This window comes from Nomascus leucogenys, chromosome 22a, assembly GCF_006542625.1.
Source record: "Nomascus leucogenys isolate Asia chromosome 22a, Asia_NLE_v1, whole genome shotgun sequence".
Taxonomy (NCBI): domain Eukaryota; kingdom Metazoa; phylum Chordata; class Mammalia; order Primates; family Hylobatidae; genus Nomascus; species Nomascus leucogenys.
Window position 1 is genome coordinate 51300814 of NC_044402.1, and position 22661 is coordinate 51323474.

A 22661-nucleotide genomic window follows, 5' to 3' on the forward strand; every position below is an offset into this window, starting at 1 on the left:
CCCTTTCCAGTTTGGATGGCCTTTATATCTTCTCTTGTCTGATCACTCTAGCTAGAAAATCCAGTACTTTGTTTAATAACAGTGGTGACAGTGAACATCCCTGTTGTGTTCCAGATCTTATAGGAAAGGCTTTCACTTTTTCCCCATTCAGTATGATACTAGCTGTGGGTCTGTCATATCTGGCTATTACGTTGAGGTATATTTCTTTTATACACAGTTTTTGAGGGTTTTTATCATGAAGGGATGTTGATTTTATAAAATACTTTTTCAGCATCAATAGAAATAATCATATGGTTTTAATCATTCTTTTTGATATGATGTATTACATTGATTGATTTGCACGTGTTGAATCATCCTTGCATTCCAGGGATAAATCCCACTTGGTCATGATAAATGATTTTTTTAATGGAGTCTCACTCTGTCACCCAGGCTGGAGTGCAGTGCCACAATCTCAGCTCACTGCAGCCTCTGCCTCCTGGGTTCAAGCAACTCTCCTGCCTCAGTCTCCTGAGTAGCTGGGATTACAGGCATGCACCACCACACTTGGCTGATTTTGTATTTTCAGTAGAGACAAGGTTTCACCATGTTGGTCAGGCTGGTCTCGAACTCCTGACCCCAGGTGATCTGCCCACCTTGGCTCCCAAAGTGCTGGGATTAGAGGCTTAAGCCACTGCACCCGACCCTGATGAATGATCTTTTTAATGTATCATTGAATTTAGTTTGCTAATATTTTGTTGAGGATTCTGGCATCAATAGTCATCAGAGAAATTGGCCTGCAGTTTTCTTTTTTTGATGTGTCTTTGTCTGGTTTTGGTATCAGGGTGATACTGGTCTCCTAGAATGACTTTGGAAATATTCTCTCCTCCTCTATTTTTCAATAGCTTGAGTGGGATTGGTATTAGTTCTTCTTTAAATGTTTGGTAGAATTCAACAGTGAAGCCATCGGGTCCTTGGTTTTCTTTAGTGGGAGACTTTTTATTATGGCTTCAACCTTGTTACTTGTTATTAGTCTGTTCAGGTTTTGGATTTCTTCCTGGTTCAGTCTCAGTAGGTTGTATGTGTCTAGGAATTGTCAATTTCTTCTAGATTTTCCAATTTATTGGCATATAGTTGCTCATAGTAGCCCCTAATGATCCTTTGAATTGCTGCAGTGTCAGTTGTAATGTCTTTTTCATTTCTGATTTTATTTATTTGTATCTTGTCTCTTTTTTCTCAGTCTTGCTAAAGGCTTGTCAGTTTTGTTTAACTTTTGAAAAAAAAAGCAACTTTTTGTTTCATTGTTCTTTTGCATTGATTTTTATTTCAATTTTATTTATTTATGCTCCGATTTTTATTACTTCTTTTCTTCTAATTTTGTGTTTGTTTTGCTGTTGCTTTTCTGATTCTTTAAGGTTCATTGTTAAATTGCTTATTTGAAGTTTTTCCTCTTTTTTCATGTAGGCACTTAGAGCTATAAATTTGCCTCTTAGTACTGCTTTTGCCATATCCCATAGGTTCTGGTATGTTGTGTTTCCTTTATCATTTGTTTCAAGAAATTGTTCAATTTCCTTCTTAATTTCTTCATTGACTCAATGGTCATTCAGAAGCATATTGTTTAATTTTCATGTATTTGTACAATTTCAAAAATTCCTCTTGTTATTAGTTTCTAGTTGTATTCCACTGTGGTCAGAGAAGATGCTTGATAGTATTCAATTTTTTTAATGTTTTAAGACTTGTGACCTAACATATGGTCTATCCTTGAGAATGATACATCTGCTAAAAAAGAATGTGTATTCTGCAGCCATTGGATAAAATGTTCTGCAAGTATGTATTAGATCCATTTGATCTACAGTGCAGATTAAGTCTGATGTTGCTTTTTTATTTTCTGTCTGGAAGATCTGTCCAGTGCTGAAAATGTGGTGTTGAAGTCTCCAGCTATTATTGTATTGGGGTCACTCTCTCTCTTTAGCTCTAATCATATTTGCTTTATATATCTGGGTGCCACAGTGTTGACTACATATATATTTATATTTGTTATATCCTCTTCCTGAATTGAACCCTGTATTAGTCTATTCTTGCACTGCTATAAAGAAATACCTGAGACTGGGTAATACATAGAGAAAAGAGGTTTAATTGGCTCACAGTTCTGCAGGCTGTACAGAAAGCATGGCTGGGGAGGCCTCAGAACACTTACAATCATGACAGAAGGTGAAGGGGAGGCAAGCCTGTCTTACATGGCTGGAGCAGGAGGAAAGTAGGACGAGGTGGCACACACTTTTAAACAATCAGATCTCACAATAACTCACTCACTGTCATGAGAACAGCACCCAGGGGGATGGTGTTAAACCATGAGAAACCCCCATTATCCAATCCTCTTCCATCAGGCTCCACCTCCAAAATTTAGGATTACAATTGAACATGAGATTTTGGTGGGGATGTAGATCCAAACCATATTATTCCACCTCTGGTGTCTCCCAAATCTCATGTCCTTCTCATACTGCAAAATACAGTTATATTTTCCCAACAGTCTCTCAAAGTCTTAACTCATTCCAGCATTAATTCAAAAGTCCAAAGTCCAGAGTCTCACCTGAGACAAGGCAAGTCTCTCCCACCTGTGAGCTTACAAAATAAAAAAATAGTTACTTCCAACATACAGTGGGGGTACAGGAATTGGGTAAATACTCCCATTCCAAAAGTGAGAAATTGGCCAAAAGAAAGGGGCTACTGGACCCATGCAAGTCTGAAACCCAGCAGGTAGTCATTAAATCTTAAAGCTCCAAAATAGTCTCCTTTGACTCTATATCTCACATCCAGGGCACACTGGTGCAAGGGGTGGGCTCCCAAGGCCTTGGGCAGCTCAGCCCCTGGGACTCTGCAGGGTAAGCCACTGTCACTGCTTTCACAGGCTGGCATTGACTGCCTGTGTCTTTTCCAGGTGTACAGTGCAAGCTGTCATTGGCAGATCTACCATCCTGGAATCTGGAGGACAGTGGCTTTCTTCTCACAGCTCCACTAGGCAGTACACCAGAGGGGAAGCTGTGTGGGGACTCCAACCCCAAATTTCCCCTCCACACTACCCTAGTAGAGGTTCTCCATAAGGGCTCTGTCCCTGCAGCTGGCTTCTGCCTGGACATCCAGGCTTTCCCACACATACTCTGAAATCTAGGTGTAGGCTCCCAAGCCTCAATTCTTGCACTCCGTGCACCTACAGGCTTAATTTAACACCACATGGGAGCCACTAAGGCTTACAACTTGCACCCTTTGGAGCAGCAGCCTGGGCTGTACCTGGGGCCCTTTGAGCTGAAGCTGGAGCTGGAGCAGCTGGGATTTGGAGAGCGGTTTCCTGAGGCTGTGCAGGGCAGCAGGACCCTGAGCCTGGCCCAGGAAACCATCCTTCCCTCCTAGGCCTTTGGGCCTGTGATGGGAGAGGCTGCCCCCAAGGTATTTGAAATGTGTTCAAGGTGTTTTTCCCACTATCTTGGCTATCAACATTTTGCTCCTTGTTACTTGCAATTTTCTGCAGCTAGCTTGAATTCCTCTCCAGAAAATGGGTTTTTTCTTTTCTACAACATGGCCAGGCTGCAAATTCTCCAAACTTTTACACTCTGCTTCCTTTTTAAATATAAGTTCCAGTTTCTAGTCATGTCTTTGCTCACAAATATGAGCACAGACTACCAGAAGCAGCCAGGCCACATCTTGAACGCTCTGCTGCTTAGAAATTTCTTCTGCCAGATACCCTAAATCTTCACTTTCAAGTTCAAAGTTCCACAGATTCCTAGGGCAGGGGCACAATGTCTCCAACCACATGTCCTAACAAAAGTGACCTACACTCCATGTCCCAATAAGTCCCCCATCTCCATCTGAGACTTCCTCAGCCTGGACTTCATTGTCCATATCACTATCAGTATTTTGGTCAAAACAATTTAACAAATCTCTAAGAAATTCCAAACTTCCCCTCATCTTCCTATCTTCGGAGCCCTCCACACTCTTCCAACCACTGTCTATTACCCAGTTCCACTGCTGTTTCCATATTTTCATGTATCTTTCTAGCAATGCCTCACTCCTCTTTACCAATTTTCTGTATTATTCTGTTCTCACACTGCTATAAAGAAATACCCAAGACTTGTTAGTTTATGAAGAAAAGAGATTGAATTGGCTCATAGTTCCACAGGCTGTTCAGGAAGCATAGTGGCATCTGATTCTGGGAAGGCCTGAGGGAGCTTTTACTCATAGAATAATGCAAAGTGGGAGCAAGCATCTACATAGCAGGAGTAGACCAAGGCAAATGGGTGGTGTGGAGAGGTGCTACACACTTTTAAGCAACCAGATTTCAGAAGAACTCACTATCATGAGAACAGCACTAAGAAGATGGTGCTGAATTATTCATGAAAGATCCACCCCCATGATCCAATCATGTCCCACCAGGCCCCACCTCCAACATTGAGGATTACAACAGAACACAAAATTTGGGTGGGGACACAGAAATGGAAACCATATTAACCCCTTTATCATTGTATAGTGACTTTATTTGTCTCTTCTTATAGTTTTTGTGTCAAAATCAACACTCCTCTTTTTTCTGGTTTCCATTGGCATGGAATAACTTTTTCCAACCCTTTACTTTCAGTCTACGTGTGTCTTTATAGGTTAAGTGTGTTTCTTGTAGGCAACAGATCAATGGGTCTTGTTTTCTCCATTCATTCAGCCAGTCTATGTATGTCTTTTGATTGGAGAGTTTAGTCTATTTCCATTCAATGTATTATTGATAAGTAAAGACTTACTCCTGCCTTGTTATTTATTTGTTTTCTGGTTGTTTTGTGGTCTTCTTCTGTCTTTTCTTCCTGTCTTCCTTTAGGGAAGGTAATTTTCTCTGGTGATATGATTTAGGTTTTTGCTTTTTATTTTTTATGTATCCAGTGTATGTTTTTAGGTTTGAGGTTACCATGAGGATTACAAATACTATTTTATAACCCATTATTTTAACCTAGTAACATTGTTTGCATTAACAAACAAAAAGAAAACTAATAAAAACTCTACATCTTAACTTAATCTCCCCACTTTTTAACTTTTTGTTGTTTCTAATTTTATCTTATTTTTTCTGACTGTGTCTTGAAAAGTTGTTGTAGTTACTATTTTTGATTGGTTTATCATTTATTATTTCTACTTACACACCACAGTTACAATGTTATCATACTTTGGGTTTTTCTGTGTACTTACTCTTAACAGTGAGTTTTGTACCTTTAGATGATTCCTTGTTGCTCATTAATGTCCGTTTCTTTCTGACCAAAGTACTCCCTTAAACATTTCTTATGGGACCAGTCTAGTGTTGATGAAATCCCTGAGCTTTTGTCTGTCTGGGGAAGTCTTTGTTTATTCTTCATGTTTGAAGGATATTTTTGCTGGATATACTATTCCAGGGTAAAAGGATTTTTCCCTTCAGCACTTTAACATGTCATGTCACTCTCTCCTGGTTTGTAATGTTTCCACTGAAAAATATGCTGCCAGATGTATTGGAGCTCCATTGTAGGTTATCTGTTTCTTTTCTCTTGTTGCTTTTAGGATCCTTTCTATACCCTTGTCCTGTGGGAGTTTGATTATTAAATGCCTTGAGGTAATCTTTGGGTTAAATTGGCCTGGTGTTCTATAACCCTCTTGTACTTGGATATAAATATCTTTCTGTAGGTTTAGGAAGTTCTATGTTATTATCCCTTTCAACAAACTTTCTATTCCTCTTTCTCCATCTCTTCTTTAAGGCCAATAACTCCTAGATTTGCCCTTAAGAAGCTATTTTCTAGATCCTGTAGGCATGCATCATGGTTTTTTATTTTTTATCTCCTCTGAATGTGTATTTTTCCCTTTTCTTTTCGTTGTTGTTTTTTTTGTTTGTTTGTTTGTTTTTTGAGATGGAGTCTTGCTCCTTCACCAGGCTGGAGTGCAATGGTGTGATCTTGGCTCATCGCAACCTCTGCCTCCTGGGTTCAAGCAATTCTCCTGCCTTGGCCTCCCAAGTAGCTGGGATTATAGGCATGAGCCACCACACCTGGCTAATTTTGTATTTTTAGTAGAGATGGGGTTTCTCCATGTTGATTTGGCTGGTCTCGAACTGCCGACCTCAGGTGATCCGCCTACCTCAGCCTCCCAAAGTGCTGGGATTACAGTCGTGAGGTGAGCCACTGCGCCCGGCTTTGTTATTGTTAATAGTGCTGCAATGAACATACACTTGCATGTGTCTTTATGGTGGAATGATTTATATTCCTTTAGGTAAATACCCAGTAATGGGATTGGTGGGTCAAATGGTAGTTCTGTTTTTAGCTCTCTGAGGAATCACCACACTGCTGTCCACAGTAGTTGAACTAATTTACACTCCTAACAAGTGTGTAAGTGTTCCTCTTCTCCATAACCTCACCAACATCTATTATTTTTTTACTTTTTTTTGTAGCCATCCTGACTGGCATGAGATGATATCTCATCGTGGTTTTGATTTTGCATTTCTCTAATGATCAGTGATAACTGAGGTTTTCTTTAACATGCTAGTTGGCTGTATGTATGTCTTTTTTGAAAAGTGTCTGTTCATGTCCTTTGCCCATTTTTTAATGGAGTGGGTTTTTTTCCCTGTGTTTAAATTTCTTATAGATGCTAGATATTAGCCTCTTGTCAGATGCATAGTTTGCAAAAATTTTCTGTCATTCTGTAGATTGTCTGCCCTGTTGTTTCTTTTGCTGTGAAGCTCTTAAATCTGATTTGTCAATTTTTGCTTTTGTTACGATTGCTTTTGGTGTCTTCATCATGAAATCTTTGCCAGTTCCTGTGTCCAGAATGGTATTGCCTAAGTTATCTTCAGGATTTTTATAATTTTGGGTTTTAACTCTTTAAACCATCTTAATTTTTGTACATAGTAAAAGGGGTCCAGTTATGATCTTCTGCATATGGCCAGTTATCCCAGCACCATTTATTGAATAGGGAGACCTTTCCCCATTGCTTGTTTTTGTCAACTTTGTTGAAGATCAGATGGCTGTAGGTTTGTGGCCTTATTTCTGGCCTCTCTATTCTGTCCCACTGGTCTGTGTGTCTGCTTTTGTACCAGTACCATGCTGTTTTGGTCATGGTAGCCCTGTAGTTTGAAGTTAGGTAATGTGATGCCTCCACCTTTGTTCTTTTTGCTTAGGATTGCCTTGACTACTCAGGCTTTTTGGTTCCATATGAATTTTAAGTTTTTTCTAGTTCTGTGAAAAATGTAATTGATAAGTTTGATAGGAATAGCATTGAATCAATAAATTGCTTTGGGTAGTATGGCCATTTTAATGATATTGATTCTTCCTAGCCATGAGCATGGAAAGATTTTCCTATTTGTTTGTGTCATCTCTGATTTCTTTCAGCAGCGTTTGTGATTCTCATCGTAGAGATCCTTTACTTCTTTGGTTACCTGCATTCCTAAGTATTTTATTCTCTTTCTGGCAATTATGAATGGGATTGTGCTCCTGATTTGGCTCTTGGCTTGGCTATTGTGTATAGGAATGTTAGTGATTTTTGTACATTGATTTTGTCTCCTGAAACTTTGCTGAAATTGTTTATCAGATGAAGGACCTTTTGGGCTGAGGCTATGGGGTTTTCTAGATATAGAATCACATTGTCTGCAAACAAGGATAGTTTGACTTCCTCTCTTCCTATTTGGATGCCCTTTATTATTTCTGTTGCCTGACTGCTGTGATCAGGACTTTCAACACTATATTGAATAGGAGTGGTGAGAAAGGGCTTCCTTATCTTGTGCCACTTTTCAAGGGGAATGCTTGCAGCTTTTGCCCATTCAGTATGATGTTGGCTGTGGGTTTGTTATAGTTGGCTCTTACTATTCTGAGTTATGTTCTTTCAACACAAGATGGGAAGCTCCCCAAATCCACATCTCTTGCTTGTGGGGGAGCCATCCTCAGCACATCGGCCCTACCCAACCCACAGTAGATACCAACATCCCTATGATGGATGAGCTATGGGGGAGTCCCCCCAACCCCGGAGAGAGAATTGGCCCCCGATGGGGACTTAGGGAGGGCTGAGTTGGCGAGCTGTGGGAGGTCATCACCAGTGGGGCTGAAGCTCTCCCCTCCAAGCTCCAAGGATCTCCGTAGCCACAGGACGCATTCCTTCTCCACTTAGATCTTGTCTCTCTGTGAAGCATCCAATTCCTTCCATTTCTACTTGGTGTAGAATGTAGGGGGCAATGAATGAGACTGCCGCATATTGCAGAGGGTCCATGTCCAAGCACAGGCAGTTGTAACTGTAGTGGTCACACCACCAGTACCTGTGGTTCCTGCCAGCCCCTCCACTGCCCAGACCAGACAGTGTCAGTCTGGCAGACGCACCCCCAAGGACTCTCCCTCATGGTGTCTACTCCTCTGCCCCACCCTTCTGATCTCACAGCTTCTCCTTAGGTGACATTCACACTTTAGACAAAGTTGTTTGGTCCCCTGATTATGATCTTGTTTACTTGCTGTCAGCTCTGCCTGGGAAGAGGTCTATGCTCAGTTCCAGGATACACTGAAAAAGCACTGGACGGGCAGGTACAGTCTTGGGCTTTACCATGAACTGTGTTGTTTGGTCAAGTTGTTTAACCTCCACTCTGTTCATCTTGTATATATGGGTGGAGGGTAAAGACTATGAGCCCACAGGTCTGCTTCTGTGCTCACTGTAACAGATTCTAAGTGCAAGTCCCTGAAACAGGATCACAGTACACAACATTAACATAAGAGGGTACATTATGCACAGTACAGCTTTCCTTGAGGTTCTAGAGAATGCAAACCTTAACAAGTACCAAACCTCTGCTGAAAAATCCTCTAATGAATTTCAAGGTTAAATATAAATAAACTGTGGGATTGTTCTGCCTAGAGTAGTCACACCCTCCTTGGGGGTCCCACAGTCCACAGGCTCAAACTCCTGATCCAACAGTTACATGCTGCACCAACTTTCAGACTGTCTCTCCCAGTAGGCAGTGAGCCCCTAGAAGGCAGAGACTATGTAACAATCACCTGGCAACTTTGTTGAATAGCTGCTCCTATCAAGATCGGCTCTCAAAAAGCCAAGCACTGCTCAGCTTTTATTACGCCTCTTACTGATTTATGCCTTCATTTGGCATTCAAGAACTTGCTCCACTAGTGCCAAACAGTTGGGAGATATTTACTAAAAATTATTAAACTGCAATCTATCCTCTGAACCCACTGTGCTCAATCCCACCACACATCTTGCTGCTCCCTAACTTCTAGCTGCTTGGAAAGTCTCATTTTCTTCATCCACTCAAATCATACACATCCCTCGGGTTCCATGCAAAGTTCCATCTCATTCATGAAACTCCCTGACCACTGGGATATCTGGCCTATGAACATGAGCAAACTATTTCTTCTGCATCTCATTTGGCATTTGAGGAGGGACTGGTCTCTGACATCTCTTGGTATGCCTCACAGTCAGTAAAGTGTTTCCAGACCTATAGGTACCACCCCATATTGTTAGCTCTTTGAGGATACACACTAGGTTATACTTTTCTGGTTCTCCACCCTGAGCACCCAAAAGGCAGATGATAGGTACATCTCAACTCCAAAGAGACTGCTGAACATTGAATGAATTAATGTCACACAGAAAAAGTGACCCTGGTGACCAGCCTGGGCCAGTTCACTCACGTGACAGTGGGGGCTGGCAAGTACATAATTTTCAGGTTAGACTGGCAGGCTGGAGACCCAGGGAAGAGCTGACACTGCAGCCTGAGGCCACAGGTAGCAGTGTTGCTGGGTTGCTGCACATTGTTTACTGTGAGATTTAGAGAAACTGTCATTATCATTATCCTAATATTGTCAAAACTTGTAGGCAGCCTATTTGCTTTTTTTGGTTCTTATTGTTGGTGTGTTGTTATTCCTGTGGAAATCATAATTGTGCAGTGTTTTGATATCTATGAATTCAAAAACTTAAACAGAGTATTAAGAACAAACTAATAATAAAGTGACAAACTTTGGATACCTTTTTAACATTGTTTCTAAATATTGTAAACATGAATCTTCTGGACCTCAGAGGGAAGAAGGAAGCAATGATATTAATAATGAATCATAATCTGGAACACCTGATATTGTACACAAAATATAACAACTGGAAATGCCTTTGCAACTGCGTAATAGTTCAAAGAAACAGTAATTTGCACTTCTAAAATTTTAAAAATCCCCAATAACTTTTGACAAAACTCACAGATGGCTTATTATTGCTAGCAATGTAAATATTGGATGCAAATCATGCTCAAAAGCTGTGTGAATAGCCAAAAGTGCTAAGCACATTCTGTCAGTGCTCATAATTCAAGGAAAACATTAGCAAAATTCAAAGAAAAAAACTTGAAAAATATTAAGAACAGCTTTGTACAATAAAGTATTTGAAAAAAGCAACAAACAGTGGAAAAATGCCATCAGATGTTAGTATACAGTTTACCCAAATGTGTAATTAGAGCATTTTACATCATTAAGTAGAGGCTTTTAAACAATTATACATAGTGCATATCATTGCAGTATAGATCAATGGTTCTGCTGGTTGCAAACCGTATTCTACATAATAAGACAACTTTTGGAAAATTTATTAATCCAAGTAATAAATCATTATCAGTGAAGTGTCAACCACTTCACAAAGTGTATTTAAGTTTTAGTTCCTTAAATACTAAATGTAAGACTTACAGGAAAATGGGATTTTGTTGATCCGAGGAACTCAAACATACCAACCTTACTCATCAGTGCTCAAGAAAAATAGCTTTAATGTGAGACAGTTGTATGATGGTACAGATAGTGCCAGTATATGCAACGAAGAAAGTTCAGGTTTCACCAAAATTTTAGCAAAATTTCAGGGTTTAAAAATCTGTTTATCGCAGAAGTCACATGCTGTCTCACGTTTACTCTTCCTTGTGTCTTGATCCTGCTGACTTGTCCACATGGGCAACTAGGAAGCTGGCACAACTATACTTCTTTGTTCACTTTGGTCACCACCATTTGCTCTGCTGTTGGGCTGCCCATGTGTAGGCAGGTTTCATGAAAATATCAGGTTCCCTAAGCAACATGAACTGCGAGGTTCAGAGAGGGTAGATTTCCCTAGTCACTGACTTACTGAGGGATTGACTCAGGATTCCCAGGCACTAGACAGAAGCAGTCGGGAAAGGAATCATTTCCTGATTGCCTATGCGGGAAAAAGAAACTCTTTTTTGGACAGAACAGTCTGGATGGACTCTAACACAGTAGTGAAGGCAGTGCATTCTTCAGAAGGGCAGCAGATGGGGCACCATGCATCCCCACAGAGGGGCTGTCCTGCGGTCCTTGCAGGAGTTGCCAGGCTCCCAAAATCTCCTCCTGCTGCTATTCCCACCCTGCCTGAAAAGAGGTGAGGGGGATGATGGGGAGGGAGTCAAATAGACTCGGGATAGGAGGAGTGAGTGCCCTGGTAAAACCAATTACTTAGCTAAACTTTGGCTAAAAAGGTTTTTGGCTAAAAAGTTTAGCCAAAGAGCTAAACTCTAGGAAGGGAGGCACAAAATGGAGAAGTGTGGTTTTTTTTTGCTTCTCTAGGTGAAGGTTTAACTTCAGCATGGGTAAAACTATTCTTTCCTTTTTTCTCTCCCAGAGTTCTCACCACCTCCTCCCACGCTAAACCCTTCATGTTGCAGGAGACAGAGAATCCCAGGTAAGACCCGGACTTTTTCTCCTCCCTCCCTTCCTTTTTTCACCTTGTTCCGGATAAATTATCTTGGTTTTGTTTCTGGAGGGAAAAGGGCAGAGAGGCCCTGACTTGAATCTCAATCACATTTCTGCACACAGTAACTGAGGAGACAGAATAGCAGAGGGGTGGGAACAATTAACATTGCTCTATGGGCTTTAGAATGGAGAAAAAATAATTCCCACTCTTTTTTCTTTTACCCAAATCCAACTTCAGTTTTCTCTCCAACTCTCTAAAACCACCGCCAATACTATTATCGTATCATGTGTAGCTACTTGGGGGGTGGTGAAAGGCTGAGTGTGAATCATGTTCAGGTAGCAGGGTGTTAAACGAAATAGTTCCTCACAGCAATGCCCAAAGTCATCCTTGGTCACAATAAAGGAGAATAAAGGGAAAAAAGTATGATTATTGTATTAGATTGTGGGGTTGCAGGTGAGTTTTTTCACTTTAAAAATGATTTTGTTGTTATAATGATGATGTCAATTTTTTAAAAATAAAAGAATGGAAAAAGTTGACTTGGGATTTCATAATGCAAAGAAAAAAGCAAAACAAAAAAAAACAACAAAAAGCAAACAAAACAAAGATTTATATGTAATACCTAATTTAATCCCTTCATAACTCTGTGAAGTGGGTCAGTACTGATGGGTCAGCTTAACTAACAGATAAGGAATGAGATCCAAAACAACCAGCCATGATCGCACAGCTTGTGGAACCCAGGTTCTTTGACACTCAGCCCAGTGTTCCACCTGCAATGGCAACCTAAGTGAGGAGGGGGCCTCAGAGATGAGGTGGTCGACCCTTACAATGTTGATATTCTCCATGCTTTCTCAGAGCAAGTGGCTGAATCTCTTTCGTGACAGAGAACTCAGCACCTACCAAGGCAGCCCATTTTACTAAGTATAATTTTTAAAAAAGATACTTATGATGAGCACAATTCTGTGTCTCTCATCCTCTATGGAAACGACCAATTTCTGACCTCTATGTCACAAAGAGTAAGTATAATTCTTCACATAATAGCCCTCCAAATATTTGAAATCTCTAGTCATAGCCAGGTATATTGCATCAAAATAAATGGCTATTTTCTGCAGGAGGGTTGGTCCAATGTCCTAGCCCACCATTATCAGAAGCAAGGAGTCCTCCCTTTTTTTTGAAGAACTATATTTATTTGCTCAAATCATAGTTATTAGGGGCCCACTATCTGCCTGGCAGTGGGGATGCAGCAATACATAGGTCAAATAGGCATTTGGAGTGTGGAAGTGGGTGCCCACCCTAGTCGGGGAGCATCTCAGGATGTCCTCCTCAAGGAGATGACATGTCAACTGAGCCCAGGGGACAACAGGAGTTGACAGGGAAGAGTATTTCCTAGAGGGAGAAACTGGAGGCAGCTGTAGTGAGGTGCTGATGGGTTCTGGCCACCACCTGGGCCACCTAGATTTGATGTTTCTCCACCCCTACTTAGTTGTGTGACCCTGGACAAGTTCCTCACCCACTGTGTGCTTTAGAACCCTCACTGTGAAATGGGAGATGTGATTGGAATGTTGTGAGGATTGTTTGAGTGAATACATGTGAAGGACTTAGGACAAGCCTGGCACATAGTTAATGCTCAATCAATGTTTGCTCTCGCGACTGGAGGGAAACAAGGTAGTGGGCAGGAAGGGGGAGTGCGCAGACAGTTCCTGCTAAGCCTTGTAAGTTATCCATGGCCCAGCACTGTAACCGGAGAAGTGAGGATGAGACTTCCACTTTGAGAAACGCCTCTCTGGCCGCAGCATGTAGAGGAATGGGAGGGGATTAGAATATGTGTGCACGGACTAGGTGGGAGCTAACTGCAGGGCCAGCATCTGTGGCACAGATTATCTCTCTTCATTCTGAACCCCTCCCTCTTCCCATCTCGAATCCTTTTCCCACTCCTGACCACATCCTCCACCTGTCAGAAAGTCACAGTTAAGGAAGAGATTTCTGAGCACACCTTGGACAGAAGTCATGACGATGGGGCCCATGACTGGGAACCTGCTGGGAGAGGTGGCCTGCAGTGTGTCTGGAGTACACGGGGGACCCTGGGAGCATCTTCTGTGTCTGTGGCCCCTGGCAGGCCTGCATCACTTGGTGCTGTGCCACTATCAGATCCACCACGGGAGTCATGTGCTGTTCATTCCACAAGGAGCCCTTTCAACAGGGAGACGTCAGGCCCAACTGGATTCTAGCCACCTTGGTCTCCAGTCTCCTACTCTCAAGCCCATGAGTGACAATTCAGCACAGGAAATGTGGTTCTGTGAGCAGCATCTATTGGCAGGATGACCAGCAATTCTTGTGTGTGGTTTGCAAAGATCTTAACAGAGCACAAATGTTACTTAGTGCTGCAGAAGGAGAACAATGCTAGGTTCCACAAGGTAGTCTGTCCTTTTGCTGTCTTGTCTACACCAGAGAACCTTTGGTTGACTTGCTTTAATATTGGCTTCAGTCCTATTACAAAACAACAACAACAAATTATTGTATTCTAAACACAGTTCTAAATGCAACAATAGTTTATCTTTTAATCCTGCATTATACAGTTTACAATTACTTGCAAATGCATAGTACCTCACTCCAAAAAACCTCAGGCATCCAGGCATCACAATTTCTCTATCTCCATGACATAGAAACTTCCGTGTCACTAGAGGATTTCACAAGCCATATATGAATCCCCTGAAGACTTCATGGTGTGAAGGAAACATCACTGGACACAACACTGAAAATGGCAATAGTCCAGGCATGGTGGTTCATGCCTGTAATCCCAGCACCTTGGGAGGCTGAGGCGGGTAGATCACCTGAGGTCAGGAGTTTGAGACTAGCCTGGCCAACATGGTGAAACCCCGTTTCTCCTAAAAATACAAAAATTAGCCAGGTGTGGTGGTGCATGCCTGTAGTCCTAGCTACCAGGGAGGCTGAGGCAGGAGAATCACTTGAACCCCAGAGGCTGAGGTTGTGGTGAGCTGAGATCACGCCACTGCATTCCAGCCTGGGCAACAGAGCGAGACTCCGTCTCAAAAAAAAAAAAAAAAAAAAGGCAACAAAAGCCCTGGATAGATAGGGTTTTTTTAGGTGAGCTATAACATCTGGGCAAATAAAAACACTATGTTATTCCTAGAAAAATTATAGAAATCTAACTTAACCTTGTCAACATGGGGATTCATTATCTTATTTAGCAAACTAAAGGAACAATAATGTAACTGCACCTCAGGTACAACTGGAACCAGGGATTTGAATGCAACTAAGACTTCCCATCTTTTATTTTCTCTTCTCTAGATTAGCTCAATTTTTTGCAACACATTTCCTGTATGAACTATAACTATAGCCATTTCTAGATTAATACTTCTTGTCAGCAAAGCAAGACAGAGTTATTCTCTGGTCATGAAGAAAATTCCAGAAAAGAGCTCTGAATCAAAGGCCAAAATCCTGGCATATCTGGTGCGGTGCAGGGCTGAGAGACTGGCTGAAGAGTGTGCCAGCAGTAAGCTATCCTAGGCATAGGGCCTGACTGGAAATCAAAGACCCTAATGTAGCAGTATTGCATCATCTATAGCCTAGATTATGCTGCAATGATATACAACTCCCATATCTCACTGGTATAAACCAGAAAGGTTTCTTTTACATGCTACCTGTTCATCAGGAGTTGCTGAGGGGGTCACTTGGAGTCACTTGGAGATCCAGGCTCGCCAAGCAGCCACTGTCTTCAGCACCAGCTAATGCCCTGCTAGTGGGCAAAGAGGGAGTTCTGGAAGAACATAAACCAGCAGTTAAATTCCCAGTCCAGAAGAAATACATATCACCCCTACTAACACCTCATTACAGGGCACAGATGATGACAATAATGACCTCTCAGGCTTAAGGACCCTTCCACTCTGAGAGAGGGTATCTAGTGGTCACCTAGCTACTATCCTGTCTTTCCCTCAGGCAGAAGTGGGTGTGGTTTCCAGCACTCCCAGCTGTGTCCCCCATCCGTGACAACAAAATCTTTGTAATCTAGTTTGAAGCATTTCAGAGGTCAGAAGGGTGTTTGCTGTTAGACTCTTGCTCTCACTTCTACCTGACAAGAGAGAAGAATTTGTATAGATTGTTAGACATGTGACTATTTTTTGAAAGCACTAGGTATTTGGGGCAAGGTCAACATGTTTCCCTATCAGAAATCACTCACAGATATGTTCTTTGAGGTCAGGAATTCTATGAAATAAAAATAAAGAAAGTTATTGAGCCTCTTTTGGATGCCAGTACCATGCTCAGTGCTTTCATTTTTTTCAGTATACTCACATTACTGATTATCCTTCATTTTACTTATGATCAAAGCAAGAGTTGAAGGAATGTCCTTGGTTCAAGGCTACGCCCTAGGAGGCAGTCAGAATTTAAATCCAGCTTTCTTTCATTTGAAAGACTGTGCTCTGTGCTGGACCACACTGTACAGTTTTAAAAGTGATCTAACAACGACAGCATCCATCAGTGAACTTTGAGTCTACCAAACAGAAATTGCTCTTAATGGGTTCATCTAATGGCAGGGCCAGCTCAAGGCAAAATTTTTTGCCCCCATCCCTCTTTTTCATTCGACACGATTTTGCTCTATCATCCAGGCTGGACTGCAGTGGCATGGTCACAGCTCACTGCAGCCTCAAACTCCTGGCTCAAGTGATCCTCCCTCCTTATCTTCTTGAGTAGCTGGGACTATGGGCACATGCCACAACTGCTAATGTTTAAAATTTTTGTAAGGATGGGGTCTCACTATGTTCCCTAAGATGGTCTCAAATTCCTGGCCTCAAGCAATCCTCCCGCCTCAATCTCCTGAAGTGCTGGGATTATAGGTAGAAGCCACAATGCCCAGTCCCCTTCTCCCTCATTAAAATTTTTTTTTATTTTTTTTCACTATTCAACTTCCATTTTAGGTTCAAGGGGTACATGTGTAGGTTCGTTATATGGGTAAATTACAATGTCGTGGGGGTTGTGTATACAGATAATTTTATTGCCCAGGTAATCAGCATAATACCCAAAAGGTAGTTTTTCAGTCTTCACCCTCCTTTCACCCTCCACCCTCAAGTAGGTCCTGGTGTCTGTTGCTCCCTTGTGTCCATGTGTACTCAATGTTTAGCTCCCATTTAAAAGTGACAACATACAGTATTTGGTTTTGTGTTCCTGCATTAATTGTCTTAAGGTAATGGCCTCCAGCTCCATCCATGTTGCTGCAAAGGACATCATCTCATTCTTTATGGTTGTGTAGTATTCTAATCCACAGTGTATATGTACATTTTCTTTTTTTTCTGAGACGGAGTCTCACCCTGTCGCCTAGGCTGGAGTGCAATGGCGCGATCTCAGCTCACTGCAACCTCTGCTTCCCAGGTTCAAACAATTCTCCTACCTTGAGTAGCTGGGATTACAGGCACCCGCCACCATGCCCAGATAATTTTTGTATTTTTAGTAGAGACAAGGTTTCACCATGTTGGCCAGGCTGGTCTCAAACTCCTGACCTCACCGAACTCCACCCACATCGGTCTCCCAAACTGCTAGGATTACAGGCGTGAGCCACCAAACCTGGGCATCTAGGTTGATTCCGTATCTTTGCCATTGTGAATAATGCCGCAGTGAACATACATGTGTGTGTGTCTTTAGGTAGAACTATTTATATTCCTTTGGGGATATACCCAGTAAAGGGATTGCTGGGTTAAACTGTAGTTTTAAGTTCTCTGAGAAATTTCCAGACTGCTTTCCACAATGGCTGAACTAATTTACATTCCCATTTGCAGTGTATAAGCCTTCTCTTTTTTCTGCAACCTCATCAGCATCAGTTAGTTTTTGACTTTTTTAATAATAGCCTTTCTGACAGGTGTGAGATGGTATCTCATTGTGGTTTTGTTTTGCATTCCCCTAATTAGTGATATTAAGCATTTTTTTCTTATTTCTTTTGAAAAGTGTTCATGTCCTTTGCCCATTTTTTAATGGGGTTCTTTTTTGCTTACTAAGTTCCTTATAGATTCTGGTTATTAAACCTTTGTCAGATGCGCAGTTTGCAGATATTTTCTCCCAGTCTGTAGGCTGTTTACTCTGTTGACCGTTCCATTTTCTGTGCAGAAGTTCTTTAGTTTAATTAAGGCTTACTTGGCAATTTTTGGTTTTGTTGCAGTTGCTTTTGGAGTCTTCATCATGAAGTCTTTGCCAGGGCTGAGGCTCAAAATGGTATTTCCTAGGTTTTCTTCTAGTATTTTCACAGTTTTAGGTTTTATATTTAAGTCTTTAATCCACTTTGAGTTGATTTTTATATATGGCGAAAGATAGGGGTTCAGTTTCATTCTTCTGCATATGGCTATCCAGTTATCCCAGCACCATTTATTGAATAGGGAGTTCTTTCCCCATTGCTTGTTATTGTCAATTTTGTCGAAGATTAGATGGTTTTAGGTATGTGGCTTTATTTCTGAGTTCTCTAACCTGTTCCATTAGTCTATGTGTCTGTTTTTGTACCAGTGCCATGCTGTCTTAGTTATTGTAACCTTATAATTTGAAGACAGGTAGTGTGATGCCTCCAGCTTTGTTCTTTTTGCTTAGGATTGCTTTGGCTATTTGGGCTCCTTCTTGGTTCCATATGAATTTTTGAATGTTTTTTTCCTAAGTCTGTGAAAAATGTCATTGGTAGTTTGACACTGAATCTGTAAATTGCTTTGACTAGTATGGCAGTTTTAACAATATTAATTCTTCCTATCCAGGAGCATGGAATGTTTTCCCATTTATGTAATCTGATTTCTTTGTGCAGTGTCTTGTAAAATTCTCATTGTAGAGATTGTTTACCCCTTTGGTTAGCTGTATTCCTAGGTATTTTATTCTTCTTGAGGCTACTGTGAATGAAACTGCATTCTTCACTTGGTTCTCGGTTTAGATGTTATTGGTGTATAGAAATGCTACTGATTTTTGTAAACTGACTTTGTATCCTGAAACTCTGCTGAAGTTCTTTTTCAGATCTAGAAGCCCTCGGGAAAAGACCATGGAGTTTTCTAGGTATAGAATCAATATTTATGAAGAGAGATAATTTGGCTTCCTCTCTTCCTATTTGGATGCCTTTTATTTCTTTCTCTCACCTGACTGCTCCAAATAGAACTTCCAGTACTATGTTGAATAGTAGTAGTGAGAGTGGGCATCCTTGTCTTGTTCCAGTTCCTAAATAGAATACTTCTAGCTTTTGCCAATTCAGGATTACATTGGCTTTGGGTTTGTCAGAGATAGCTCTTATTTTGAGGACTATAACTTCAAACCTAGTTTGTTGAGGGTTTTTAACATGAATGAATATTGAATTTTACCAAAAGCCTTTTCTGCATCTATTAAGGTATCATGTGGTTTTTGTTTTTAGTTCTCTTTATGTGATGAATCACATTTATTGATTTGGGTATGTTGAGCCAACTCTGCACTCCAGGGATAAAGCCTACTTGATCATGATGGATTAGCTTTTTGGTGTGCTGCTGGGTTTCATTTGGTAGTATTTTGTCGAGGATTTTTGCGTATATATTCATCAGGGATATTGGCCTGAAGTTCTTTTTTTCTGTTGTGTCTCTGGTATCAGAATGATGCTGGTCTCATAGACTGAGTTAGGGAGGCGTCCCTCTTTCTCAATTTTTTGGAATAGTTTCGGTAGGAATGATACCAGCTCTTCTTTATATGTCTGGTAGAATTTGGCTGTGAATCCATCTGGTCCAGGACTTTTTCTGGTTAGTAGGCTTTTTATTACTGATTCAGTTTTGGAACTTGTTATTGGTCTGTTTGGGGTTTCAATTTCTGGTTCAATCTTGGGAGGTTGTATGTTCCCAGGAATTTACCCATTCTTCTAGGTTTTCTAGTTTGTGTGCAGAGGTGTTCATAACAGTCTCCAAGTGGTTTTTGTATTTTTGAGTGGTCAGTGACAACGTCCCCTTTGTCATTCCCGATTGTGTTTATTTAGATTTTCTCCCTCCTCCTTTTTTTATTAGTCTAGTTAGTGCCTATCAACTTTATTCTTTTGAAGAACCAACTTTTGCTTTCTTTGATCTTTTGTATGGTTTTTCTCATCTCCATTTTGTTCAGTTCAGCTCTGATTTTGGGTATTCTCTTCTGCTAGCTTTGGGGCTGGTTTGCTCTTGTTTATTTAGTTCCTCTAGATGTGATGTTAGGTTGAGATCCATCTTTTGATGTGGGCATTTAGCACTATAGTTTTCCCTTAACACTGCTTTAGCTGTGTCCCAAAGATTCTGGTATGTTTTTATCTTTGTTTTCATTAGTTGTAAACAATTTCTTGATTTCTGCCTTAATTTCTCATTGTTTACCCAAGTCATTCAGGAGTAGATTAATTTCCACTTAATTATATGGTTTTGAGAGATCTTCTTGGTATTTATTTTTATGGCACTGTGGTCCAAGAGTGTGGTTGGTATTTCAGGTTTTGTTTTTTTGAGATGAGTCTCACTCTGTCAACCAGACTGGAGTGCAATGGTGTGATCTCAGCTCACTGCAACCTCCTCCTCCCAGGTTCAAGCAATTCTCGTGACTCAACCTCCTAAGTAGCTGGGATTACAGGCGCATGCCACCATGCTTGGCTAATTTTTATATTTTTTAGTAGAAATGGGTTTTCGCCATGTTGGCCAGGCTGGTCTCTTGACCTCAAGTGATTTGCCCACCTCAGCCTTCCAAAGTGTTGGGATCACAGGCGTGAGCCACTACACCCGGCCCGTATTTCAGGTTTCTTGCATTTGTTAAGAATTGCTTTCTGGCCAATAAAGCAATTGTGGTCAATTTTAAGAGTATGTACCATGTGCAGCTGAGAAGAATGTATATTCTGTTTTTGTTGGATAGAGAGTGCTGTTTTTTGTTTTCCATTTGCCTGATAGATCTTTCTCCATCCCTTACTTTGAGGCTATTGGTGTCCCTGCATGTGAGATGGGTCTCTTGAAGACATACAGTTGGGTCTTGTTTCTTTGTCCAACTTGCCACTCTCTATTAATTGAGGCATTTAGCTCATTTACATTCAAGGTTAATATTGATATGTGCAGATTTGATCCTATCATCATGTTGTTATTTGGCTGTTATGTAGACTTCATTGTTTATTTGCTTTATAGTGTCAATGGTCTATGTACTCGAGTATATTTTTGTGATGGCCAGTATTGGTCTGTACATCTCAGGGTGGCTTAAAGCACCAGGAGAAAGCATGCACAAGAGCCCAAGGTGAAGCTCACTTGGCAGCTGAGAGTGAGTTCACACCTTGTACTCTAAAATGAGGAAGTGCTCTTTTCTTCTCACTCAAATTAAAGAAGACTGAGAAGCCCCTCAGCACTTCACTGCGCTCCCCACCCCCCCACCCTGCACCTCCCCCCTACTTTGTGGCAGATTCCTGGCACTTGAACTCTCTACAGGCCCAGGAGAGAACAACTTTCTTGAGGTCCTAAGGATACCTGAGAATCATCCTCAGAGTTAATGGAATCTTCTGTATTTTCTGTGGATTTTGATTATCTAATTTTTTTTTCTAACTTCTGTGAGATTAGAGAATTGAAAGGCTGTCATATCACTGGAACTCAGTCAAAATGTGGTGTCTTCTCCAATATTGTCCAACTAGAAGATGTGCAAATCCTACCTGATATAAGAACTAAGAAATATGACTACAAACAAACTAAAGGGAAAATAAGAGAAGAACTTAAAGAATATTTGGAAGTTTTAGGGAGGTCATAACTGTAATGAGCTAATGTCATCCATATGTCCAAGGGAAAGTGAATCTGAATTTACAGGGCAACTTCTGTGGACCAGGTTCCTTCACACATAATTTCAAGTCATGCTAAAATGAATACATCCAAGGAAAATTTTACCATACATAACTTATGATAAGGAAACTTATGCTTAGGAAGATTAATTAGGAGGTTAAGGTCACCAAGCCTCTAGACTGTTTCACCAGGACCCAACCCAGGTCTGGCTTCTGTTTGGTTTTGGAGTATGTGTTATCCCCACTCCATCATGCTGCCTCTCCAACCTGCAGCCCAGTGCCCAGGGGACAAGGGTCAGGCCAAGATCAGAAGGGACACTAACACCAACAGGCTTGGCGAGGTGGGAAGTACAGGGAAGGGGTGACTCCAGCTTACTCTTCTCTCCCTCCCAGAGGGACTATCAGGGCCACTGGCATTGTTGGGTGATAGAAGTTGTAAATACAGGGTAAGGGACATGGATGACACCATCTCCATATGCGTATGTGATAGAGTGGCAGGCCAGAAGTTAATAGCCACATCCAGGGAGCCAAGGATATAGTTCCCAGTAATGGGGCTTGTGTTCTGCTCTCAGGGCTGATGAAAGAGGATGGAAGTTGTACTCTCTGTTCCTCTACTTCAGTAGAAAGTAAGCTAAAAGGAGAAACTGGGAGACAGAGGTTTACAAAAGGAAATTTATAATGGGGTCATATCAAGATAATTCAAGAGGGAAAATAAGACAAGGTGGCTCCTTCCCTGAATTGGTGACACAACACTAATCACTGTCCCTACACAGTGGCTGGGCCTGACCCCAACTACAGGAGCTCAGCTGTCTCTACCCTCTGGGGGTAGACAGGAAGCAGTGGTCATGCTACTGCAGCCTAATGACTTGAGATTAGAATTGGCCATTGCCCTGCTGCAGGGTGTGTGCCCAGCACACTTTTGACAGCTTCCTTCTCTGTTCAGTCTTGAGAAACAAATAACACTAAATAAGGAAGGTGAAGCTACAGAAAGTCCTGACTATCAGAAAATGTTAACATTCAGGGCGACGAAAGACTTTAGAAATCATTCCAAATTTCATGGGGGTAAATCAATTGTAAGGGCCATTAAGGTTGGCAAGTGGCAGAACATGGATGCAAACCTACGGCCCTTCACTCCTCCTCCAGTGCACTTTCCACCATGCCAGGAGGAAGGGTAAAGAGTAAAGGTGCTAGAGGAAGGGATGAGGCTTGTCTCCTTCCACTTCTTTTCCTCACAGAAAATGTA

The 22661-nt window shown here is 41.4% G+C and overlaps 1 protein-coding gene and 1 long non-coding RNA gene across 2 annotated transcripts in view; one reads left to right on the forward strand and one right to left on the reverse strand.

Moving 5' to 3' along the window:
• The window catches only part of LOC100588639 (HLA class I histocompatibility antigen, A-11 alpha chain-like), a 462712-nt gene that overhangs the window by 257541 nt on the left and 182510 nt on the right, over positions 1-22661 (forward strand).
• Positions 10179-22661, reverse strand: part of LOC101179183 — a 36936-nt gene continuing 24453 nt past the window's right edge. Inside the window, exons 2-3 of the long non-coding RNA XR_004027902.1 lie at positions 15333-15448; positions 10179-14157 (exon numbers count right to left, since the gene is read on the reverse strand). This is a non-coding gene — a long non-coding RNA (uncharacterized LOC101179183). The remainder of the gene's footprint in view (positions 14158-15332; positions 15449-22661) is intronic.